The sequence below is a fragment of the Ascaphus truei genome, chromosome 2 (assembly GCF_040206685.1).
Source record: "Ascaphus truei isolate aAscTru1 chromosome 2, aAscTru1.hap1, whole genome shotgun sequence".
Taxonomy (NCBI): Eukaryota; Metazoa; Chordata; class Amphibia; order Anura; family Ascaphidae; genus Ascaphus; species Ascaphus truei.
In genome coordinates, this window is record NC_134484.1 from 328,119,376 (window position 1) to 328,128,929 (window position 9,554).

General features: G+C 48.6%; 1 long non-coding RNA gene across 1 annotated transcript; it reads left to right on the forward strand.

Moving 5' to 3' along the window:
* The first annotated feature begins 321 nt into the window (after window positions 1-321).
* Window positions 322-9,341, forward strand: LOC142488697 (uncharacterized). Its single transcript, XR_012799589.1, has 3 exons — window positions 322-425; window positions 7,379-7,444; window positions 9,251-9,341. It is a non-coding gene; the product is annotated as an uncharacterized LOC142488697 (long non-coding RNA).
* The last annotated feature ends 213 nt before the right edge of the window (window positions 9,342-9,554 follow it).

Consider the following 9,554-nt stretch of genomic DNA (forward strand, 5'->3'; position numbering starts at 1 on the left):
CCATAATATCTCTTATCACATCCCAGTATATGGATCTCCCATTATCACAACCTGGAAACCTCTGACAGCTCAGGGGCTGAGCTCAGAATGTGACACATTCGCATTCTACTGCCATTTTCAAAAAATACATGTTTACCTGCGACCTGACTTCCATGGTTACAGCCACACCGCTCTGTACCAGAGTTCTGTGCCACCACTTGCTGCCATATCCAGTGTGGATCAGACAGGTAAGTTTCTTCTGAGACGCAGCAGAGATTTCAGACATTTCACCGCTCATTTAGATCATATTTATAACAAGGGGGTTTATTTTTCATCTTCAGGACACATCCACAACTTTTTGTCCAAGTATTTGAGTCTCAGATTGCGAGGATCATCCTACTGTATTTTTAAAGCAGCGAACATTTCCCGAGATGGAGAGACGCCGGGTAAGTTCTGATAAAAGGACAACCATAGAATGCATCAAAACAAAGTCTGATGTGGCATGTAACAGAATTAAATAGGGGTGAGATCTGACTACCTGGGGTCCCCGTGTGTTTAGAGGCTCCCATAGAGAGCCAAAGCGTTGATCAGTTCTATTCAATTGTATTGTATATATTTATTTTTTGCAAAGCCATGGTGTGCCTGCTTTTTCTTTTTATATCTATATATACATAAACACACGTATGTATGTGTACAGTATGTGTGTGTGTATATATATTTATATTATCGGCGCAATGTTTTGGTTATATATATATATTGTGACAAACGGCTTACTCCGGGGCTCCGTCGTTTGTCCGGGACTGTTTAGAACACGGTCTTTTAGGGTAGGTTAAATGATGAGGCGTCACGTACTGTTCCTTTAAACAGGCTATGCCTGGTTTATTCAGTCCCAGGCACTGAGACTGCCACAGTGCATACAACAGAAAACAGATCAAAACAAAAGCTGCTCACCTGAGCGATAACTTAACTTAGATATCCCTGACTCAGGGTTGGAAGTGGCTTTTCCACTTCCAACATCAAAACACGGTACTTTTGCAGTCTTACACAAATGAACAGAAAGATTGAACCTGTTTGGGGAAGAGGCTTCTCCCCTCTGTAGTTCAGCAGCCTTCCAGCCTCCTGGCTCTTGTGGGGAGACCAGAGCAAACAGGAAATCAGTCTTTCATACCTGATTCCTAATTAGCATGACAGGTGACAGAAATCAGGCAGCAGACAAACTCTGGTCTGGATCTCTCATCCCTCAGTTCCAGCGCTTGCCAAACTGTGGGATGGAGTGTATGTATTATAAGGCTGCACTCCCAGGCCAAACAGGATAGAAACTGTCTAGTATCCTGGGAGCCCTATATACGGAATTTATTACCATCCCCTGGTTTCTGTCACATATCCTCCCCCCCAGCTCAGACCTCGAGGGATGAGCGACCATGGATATTAGGGAGTGCATCCTTGACAACCCGTCAGCATTGCCATGTTTGTGCCCTGACCTGTGTTCCACAGAAAATTTAAAGGGTTGTAGGCTTAGGAACCACCTGGTCACTCTAGCATTCTTTTCCCTGTTTTGACACATCCAGGTAAGGGGTGCATGATCTGTGACCAACCGGAATTTTCTCCCCAACAGGTAGTATTTGAGCGTCTCTACAGCCCACTTTATTGCGAGACACTCTTTCTCTACTATGGAGTAATTTTTCTCCTGGGGATTTAGTTTCCTACTTAAATAAAGGATGGGGTGCTCCTCACCTTGAGACTCCTGGGAGAGTACCGCCCCCAGCCCTACCTCAGATGCGTCGGTTTGGACTACGAACTCTTTGGAGAAGTCAGGTGTGACCAACACTGGTTGGGCACAGAGAGCTTCTTTCAGGCTTCTAAAGGCCTGTTCGGTTTCGGGGGACCACTTTACCATTAGCGGTCCTCTTGCTTTTGTGAGGTCAGTTAGTGGGGTTGCCTTAGTTGCAAAATTGGGAATAAACCTTCTATAGTACCCAATTAACCCCAAAAAGGTCCTTACTTGTTTTTTTGTAACTGGCCTTGGCCAATTTTGTATCGCCTCCACTTTGAGTGTTTGGGGTTTGAGTAAACCTCTGCCAATAGAATATCCCAGATACTTGGCCTCCTCCAGACCAATAGTGCATTTAGCGGGGTTAGCAGTTAGTCCAGCAGACCGGACTGCGTCAAGCACAGCTTGGACCTTTGGAAGGTGGGATTGCCAATCTTCACTATGGATTACCACATCATCCAGGTAGGCGGCAGCATACCGAGCATGTGGTTTTAAAATTTTATCCATCATTCTTTGGAATGTGGCGGGAGCTCCATGTAAGCCAAAAGGCAACACCTTATACTGAAAGAGGCCGTCTGGGGTTGAGAAGGCTGTCTTTTCTTTTGCCCTTTCTGTGAGGGGAACCTGCCAGTACCCTTTTGTTAGGTCTAGGGTTGTGAGATATCGGGCTTTGCCCAGTCTCTCTACAAGTTCATCTACCCTGGGCATAGGATAAGTATCAAATTTTGACACCGCGTTTAGTTTCCGGTAGTCATTACAAAACCTTGTTGTACCATCTGGCTTTGGGACTAAGACTATATGGCTGTTCCACCCACTTTGGGATTCCTCAATTACACCTAGTTTTAGCATTTTTTTAACCTCTAAACTTATAGCCTTTCTTTTGGCCTCTGGGATTCGGTACGGTTTAAGGTTAACTCGGACCCCCGGTTCAGAGACTAGGTCATGTTCAATTACGCTAGTTCTACCTGGCCATATAGAGAAGATTTCTTTGTTTCTTTTCACTAAATTCTGAACCTCTCGTTTCTGATGAACAGACAGGGTTTCAGCTATGCTAACCTCTGGGTCAGTTTCTTGATTCTCTGACGGACCTGGGGGTACTAGGGTTAACAAGACTTCTCTATCTTTCCAGGGCTTGAGTAGGTTTATATGGTAAATTTGCTCAGGTTTCCTCCTACCTGGCTGTCTTACCTTATAATTTACTTCTCCCACTCTTTCCAAGACCTCATATGGCCCATGCCATTTAGCAAGGAATTTACTCTCCACGGTGGGAACCAGAACTAGTACCCTATCACCTGGAGAAAAAATTCTGACCCTAGCACCCTTATTATATGTATTCCTCTGTGCTTCTTGAGCTTTCTCCATGTGTTCCCTCACTATGGGTAGGACTGCAGCAATGCGGTCCTGCATCTGGGCAACATGCTCTATTACACTTCTGTAAGGGGTAACCTCGTGTTCCCAAGTCTCTTTGGCTATATCCAGTAAGCCCCTTGGGTGTCGGCCATACAATAGTTCAAACGGGGAGGAGCCAGTGGATGATTGGGGAACTTCCCTAATGGCAAATAACAGGTACGGTAACAAACAATCCCAGTTTTTCCCATCTTTATCAACCGCCCGCCGTAACATGCTCTTTAAGGTTTTATTGAACCTTTCCACTAAACCATCTGTTTGTGGATGATAGACTGAGGTTCTGAGATGCTTGATTTTTAGGAGTTTACATAGCTCTTTCGTTACTTGGGACATAAATGGTGTTCCCTGGTCAGATAGAATCTCTTTAGGAATCCCGACCCGGGAAAACAGAACTACTAATTCTTTTGCTATGTTTTTAGCTGAGGTGCTACGTAGGGGAACTGCCTCCGGATATCGGGTGGCATAATCTAATATTACCAATATATGCTGATGTCCCCTAGCAGACTTTATTAGGGGTCCTACTAGATCCATAGCAATCCGGTCAAATGGTACCTCTATTATGGGAAGGGGTACCAATGGGCTGCGGTACGCCTTGAACGGGGCGGTGATCTGACATTCTGGGCATGAGGAACAATAATTCGTAATTTCTGCCAGAACCCCAGGCCAATAGAAGCTTCGGAGAACCTTTTCTTTTGTCTTTTCCACCCCTAGGTGTCCCCCCAATGGATGACTATGTGCGAGGTGTAATACTACGTTACGGAATGTCCGTGGTACCAACAATTGTTTCGTTGTAACTGATTTCCTTTTATCAACCCGATATACTAGGTCGTTCTCTACCTCGAAGTAGGGGTAAGCAAGTGACCTATCTGGTTGGCCAGGAGTACTATTCTGGTCCCGTATATTTCCCCTTGCTACCGCTAATGTGGGGTCCTCCCACTGGGCCTTCTTAAAACTCCCAGGACTGACCTCTAGGTCAGCAAGGGTCTTATCCGGTTCTGGGGTGGTAAGTGTCTGCTCAACATCTTGATTTGGGGTATTCCCTACCAAAGTAGTGATGGGGAAGGGAATTTTACAGCACTCCTCCTTTTCCCCCTTCTTATTTGGGCCCTCGTCAACCTCCATTTCTGAAAAAGGGAAAGGATTTGTTTCTTCTAATACTTCGTTATGGTCCGCTATTGAACTCTGGGCGCTATTCTGAGCGGGGGACCACATTTTTAGAAAATGGGGAAAGTCGGTCCCTATTAACACATCATGTGCCAGTTTGGGTACAATACCCACCTTGAAATCTAAAGAACCAAACTCTGTTTCAAAAAAAACATCAACAGTGGAATATTCATGATTATCCCCATGTATACAACAAATTGCCACTCTTTGTGAACTGTTTCCCTGTTTCTTCTTAATGGGCAAGAGGTATTCGGACACTAGTGTGACCATGCTCCCAGAGTCAAGAAGTGCCCGAACCCTCTTACCATTAACCTTTACAAATGCCCACAGATGGTTATTCAAGGGGTCCTCTGGGCTAGGGCCCATACATTGGGACAACAGCGAATAAGGTTCCACGCTGTTGCATTGCATGGGCTCATCATTTAGTGGGCAGATTTTTGCTGTGTGGCCCCTCTCATGACAATTTACACATTTAGGTACATAGTCTGTGTCCCACTTAGAGCCTTTTCCCGGCTCCCCATGTTGGCTATTGCCCTTAGTGTGCGAACCACTGTTGCTGGTGCTGCGTGAAGGTGGTCGCCGCTCTTCAGCGCCCCTTAACCCCGGTACCCTTTTACCGTCTCTGGAAGAGTCCTGGAACCTCGGGTAGTGGGGTTGCTCCACGACTGTGGGTTGCGGGTGCTCTTCTGCTGCATTGTACCTTTCTACGAGGGCCACAAGCTCATCCGCATTGTGGGGGTCACTCCGACTGACCCAACGGCGTAAGGCAGAGGGAAGTTTCCTCAAGAACTGGTCCATGACCAACCGTTCCACGATGTGGCTGGCTGAGTTGATCTCGGGTTGTAGCCACTTCCGGGCGAGGTGGATGAGGTCATACATCTGGCTTCGGGTGGCTTTATCCATCGTGAAGGACCATGCGTGAAACCTTTGGGCGCGAACAGCCGTGGTTACGCCGAGGCGGGCGAGGATCTCGAACTTCAATTTTGCATAGACGTTAGCTTCGGCTGGCTCTAGATCAAAGTAAGCCTTCTGGGGTTCGCCGCTTAGGAAGGGTGCGATTAGACCAGCCCACTCAGCTTCTGGCCATCCCTCTCTCTGTGCCGTGCGTTCAAACGTGAGAAGATAGGCTTCCACATCATCCGAGGGTCCCATCTTCTGAAGGTAGTGGCTTGCCCTGGTCATTTTCGGTACTGGGGCTGCCGCTGCCAGTGGAAGGTTACTGATAGTCCCCCTCAGGATCTCGAGTTCCTGCTGTAAGCCCTGAGCGAACCGCTGTTGCTCCTCTCTCAGCAAGCGGTTTGTCTCTTGCTGGTTTGCATTCGCGTTTTGCAGGGCTTCATTCGTCTGTTGCTGGTTTGCATTCGCCTGTTGGCATTAATCTCTTGCTGGGCTATTAGCAGCTGTTGCTGGGCTGCATTCGTCTGCTGCTGGTTTGCATTAGTTTCTTGCTGGGCTATTAACAGCTGTTGCTGGGTTTCATTCACGTCTTTCTGGGCAGCGACATTGCGTACCAGCGCACCCACCACGTCTTCCATCTTGTTTGCAGAGGATGAAAAAAACTTTTTTTTTTTTTTTTTCAAAGTTCTTCAACCCGCAGACCCCCTAGTGCTCTGCCCGCATTCTCCACCATATGTGACAAACGGCTTACTCCGGGGCTCCGTCGTTTGTCCGGGACTGTTTAGAACACGGTCTTTTAGGGTAGGTTAAATGATGAGGCGTCACGTACTGTTCCTTTAAACAGGCTATGCCTGGTTTATTCAGTCCCAGGCACTGAGACTGCCACAGTGCATACAACAGAAAACAGATCAAAACAAAAGCTGCTCACCTGAGCGATAACTTAACTTAGATATCCCTGACTCAGGGTTGGAAGTGGCTTTTCCACTTCCAACATCAAAACACGGTACTTTTGCAGTCTTACACAAATGAACAGAAAGATTGAACCTGTTTGGGGAAGAGGCTTCTCCCCTCTGTAGTTCAGCAGCCTTCCAGCCTCCTGGCTCTTGTGGGGAGACCAGAGCAAACAGGAAATCAGTCTTTCATACCTGATTCCTAATTAGCATGACAGGTGACAGAAATCAGGCAGCAGACAAACTCTGGTCTGGATCTCTCATCCCTCAGTTCCAGCGCTTGCCAAACTGTGGGATGGAGTGTATGTATTATAAGGCTGCACTCCCAGGCCAAACAGGATAGAAACTGTCTAGTATCCTGGGAGCCCTATATACGGAATTTATTACCATCCCCTGGTTTCTGTCACAATATATATATATATATATATATATATATATATATATATACACACACACACACACACACACACACACACACACACACACACACACACACACGCAGATTCCTGCTCCTAAAAAAGTAAGCACAATCAGTAATATTCTCGCACTCACACTAAAATGCGCACTAACAGATTGATACACTTGTAGAAACACAGCCACAATACGGCAGCTTAGCATAGACCCACACTATGTGATATAACACAAATTCACACTTCTCATTATGCTTTACAAACACACATACACACAGTAACTATCAGACAGTAACACACACACTAATGGTTACAAACACACAAAGTAACTATCAGACAATACCACACACTCACAATAATGGTTATAACACACGCACACACAGTAACTATCAGACAGTAACACACACTCATTCCGACACACACACACTAATGGTTACATACACACTCACACACAGTAACTATCAGACAGTAACACACACACTTTCCGACACACACACACACACTAATGGTTACATACACACTCACACACAGTAACAATCAGACAGTAACACACACACACTTTCCGACACACACACTAATGGTTATATACACGTGCGCCCTTTCATTCTCACTACACACGCACCCTCTCTGTATGCACTTCTAGCACATGTAACACTACAGTTTGTAGTGAGAATGTTCCCATTAGAACGGTTTATCTGTGTAGCCCCACGGATTTTGGGTTCAACACCCTCAAACCTCCCATACAGCAGCAGGAAATGCGTATGAGTGAGGAATACATCTCATACATCTCTGTATCACAGGCATGGAAAGCTGAAGAGCAAGAGGAGGAAGTAGTCCCCCAGCTTCCTCCCGCCGGCGATGTTCAGGTAAATGGGACTGGCAGAACTGTGAATCAGCTGCACATACGATACTATTAGCTGCTGTACAGGACACTGATAGTAGGATAGTCTGCAACACTTTACAGTATAATTATACAGAACCTGCTGGCGATCTCTTGCTGCAGATTAGCTGGGTCATGTTTCCACAGGTCTCATGGGATGGGAGAGACCCCCCCCCCTTCCCCAGCCGCGCCCCCCCCGAACAGAGTTCCCCAGCTCCCCCCCTCCCCCGCGCAGCCCGCCCCTTCCCAAGGCTCCCCCTGAAGTGCCCCCCCCCTTTCCAGGCCCTCCCCTTCCCCTGATCACACCTGCAGGGCTCTCCCGTTTCGCATGTCCTGGGGAGTATGAGGGGATACTGAGTCTGGGAAGGAGGCATTAGGGGGTACTGGGCCTGGGGGGGGGGGAGAAAGGGGGTACTGGGCATGCAGGGGGTAGTGGGTCTGGGAATGTAGGGGATCCTGGGGAGGGGAGTATAAGGGGGTATTGGGCCTGGGAAGGGGAATGTAGGGGGTACTTGGACTGGGGAGGGGGGTAGTAGGAAGTACTGGACCTGGGGAGGGGGATATTTGGGTGTCCTGGGCCTGGGGAGGAGGGTATTAGGGGGTATTGGGCCTAAGAGTATTATGGGGTATTAGGCCTGGGAGTATTAGAGGGAATTGGGCCTGGGAGTATTAGGGGGTTCCGAGCCTGGGAATGGGAGTATTAGGGGGTACTGAGCCTGGGGAGGGGGGTATTTGGGAGTACTGGGCCTGGGGAGGAGGGTATTAGGGGGTATTGGGCCTGGGAGTATTAGGGGGTACAAGCCAGGGTGTATTAGGGGGTACTGGGGGTGGGAGTATTAGGGGGTATTGAGCCAGGTGATGGGAGTATTAGGGGGTACTGGGCCTGGGAATGGGATTATTAGGGGGTTCCGAGCCTGGGGATGGGAGTATTCGGGGGTACTGAGCCTGGGGAGGGGGGTATTAGGGGGTATTGGGCCTGGGAGTATTAGGGGGTACAAGCCAGGGAGTATTAGGGGGTACTGGGCCTGGGGGTGGGAGTATTAGGGGGTATTGAGCCGGGTGATGGGAGTATTAGGGGGTACTGGGCCTGGGGGTGGGAGTATTAGGGGGTATTGAGCCGGGTGATGGGAGTATTAGGGGGTACTGAGCCTGGGGTGGGGGGTATTGGGCCTGAGAGTATTAGGGGGTACAAGCCAGGGAGTATTAGGGGGTATTGAGCTGGGTGATGGGAGTATTCGGGGTACTGGGCCTGGGTGATGGGAGTATTAGGGGGTATTGAGCCGGGTGATGGGAGTATTAGGGTGTACTGGGCCTGGGAGTATTAGGGGTACTCGGGATAGGGGTATAGTGGGAGACGGTCCTCAGAGGAGAGAAGATGAGGACTCTCAGGCTGTAGATGTAAAGGAGACAGAGGAAGAGGTGCAGAGCTTTCTCCTCTTATAGCCGAGTGTAACTGTGTGACCGGGAGAGGGGATTCCCATAGAGACACATCAGCTAATGTCCATCTGCAGCATCATGTAACAAAATCTTCAGCGGGAACAGGACAGGAAAACGAGGGATCCGCTAATAACAGACAAAACAATGACGTACAATGCACACGGGTTATCAATTATTTTTCAAATGGTATAAATGGTTCTGTGATTTAACCCCTTCAGTGCCAGAGAGGCAAGCAAAGGCTTTGCTGTGCGTGTTATATGGCTCGGTGATGCGTTTCCTGCCCCATGTGGCACAGGAGCTCTTGCGATACAGAGTATCACTGCCCCTGGTTACAAACACTTTGTATCTCCTGCAGGTGGTGGAGTACACGGCGGTGGAGCCGTTCGTTCTCTCACCGTCTGGATCGCCCTGCAGCAGCAGCCCAGGAGCCAGCATATCTACGCAAGAGGAGGAGTGGGTGTGGGAGGAGGAGGTGGTGGAGGAGGTGGTGGAGTACATAGTGGTGGAGGAGGTGGTGGAGTACACAGTGGTGAAGGAGGTGGTGGAGTACACTGTGGTGGAGTACACGGTGGTGGAGCCGTTCGTACTCTCACCGTCTGGATCGCCCGGCAGCAGCAGCCCAGGAGCCAGCATATCTACGCAGGAGGAGGAGTGGGTGT